The following is a 1,193-nucleotide window of genomic DNA, read 5'->3' on the forward strand; positions in this document are numbered from 1 at the left end:
AACCTCAGCAGCACCTCGGTGCCACTCTCTGCGCTTCCAGAGCTCCTTGTACCCGGTGTCTTGGTTGCATGCGCTGCGAGATGCGAGAACGTGCGCGCTTGGCACTTGGTCGTCAACCCAGGCAGTGCCAGCATCCGTCGGCATCTTTCGTCACCAGCGTTCGTCATCCGTATGCATCATGTGCCACGTAAGTTGCTGATCAGGCAATCTAGGCATTCGGTGCAGCGTGGGGCGCACAGGCCGTGCAGGCGCTCAGGGCCAACCAAGTAGCTCAGGCGTTGCGAGATGTAGGTACTCGGTGCAGCGCTTGCGCGCTGTAGGCGCGCGGTGCCAACCAGGTCGCTCATTTGACGCTCTAGGGATGCGGTGCAGCACGGGGCGCTCAAGGTGGCCTCGCTCGCTCACGCGTCGCAAGCGTTCGGCCCGGCGGCCGGGGGGAGGGCGCAGGTGTTTTAGGTACTTGGTGCGGCGCTTGCGCGCTGTAGGCGCTGGGTACGGGCCAAACCGCTCATCAGGCGGTCTTGGCATTTGGTGCGGCTCGAGGTCCCCATGCTGTGCAGGCGCTCGTGGACGCCCCCCCTCCCATTTGCTCGGGCTGTGCAAGCCTTCGGCACGGCGGGGGCCGCTCCGGATTCAGGTACCTGGTGCAGCGCTCACGCGCTGTAGGTGCTCAGTGCCAACCGGGTTGCTATTTTGGCGTACGAAGGATGCGTTGCAGCGCGGGGCGCTCAGGGCCGCCTCGGACGCTCAGGCGTTGCACGCGTTGAGCCCGGCTTCGGGGGGGAGGGGGGCGGGGGCGCAGGTGTTGTAGGTACTCGTCGCGGCGCTTGCGTGCTGTAGGTGCTGGGTGCGGGCCAAACCCAAGTCGCTCAGGCGTTGCAAGCCTTCGGCTTGGCGTGGGCTGCTCAGGTGTTTTAGGGTGAATTTGCAGGCATTCAACCAGGTACCGGGCGCCAAGGCTGGCCAGCCACTAAGCGCAGCGGGGCTGTTCAGGCATTGCGTTCTAGGTGCTTCACGCACGCGGCATTCGGGTCGCACAGGCGGTAGTGTCAGCTCGGTGTTGTGTAGGCGTCAGCGTGTCGAAGGCTAGGTACATAGGCGTTGCTGTATAGGAGCAGCTCGTGCGCCTCAAGGTGTCAGCAGAGCACGCTCAAGTGCGCAACTTTAGGCTCGTGCGCACCTACGGCATGCCG

This window comes from Monoraphidium neglectum, assembly GCF_000611645.1.
Source record: "Monoraphidium neglectum strain SAG 48.87 unplaced genomic scaffold scaffold01451, whole genome shotgun sequence".
Lineage (NCBI taxonomy): Eukaryota > Viridiplantae > Chlorophyta > Chlorophyceae > Sphaeropleales > Selenastraceae > Monoraphidium > Monoraphidium neglectum.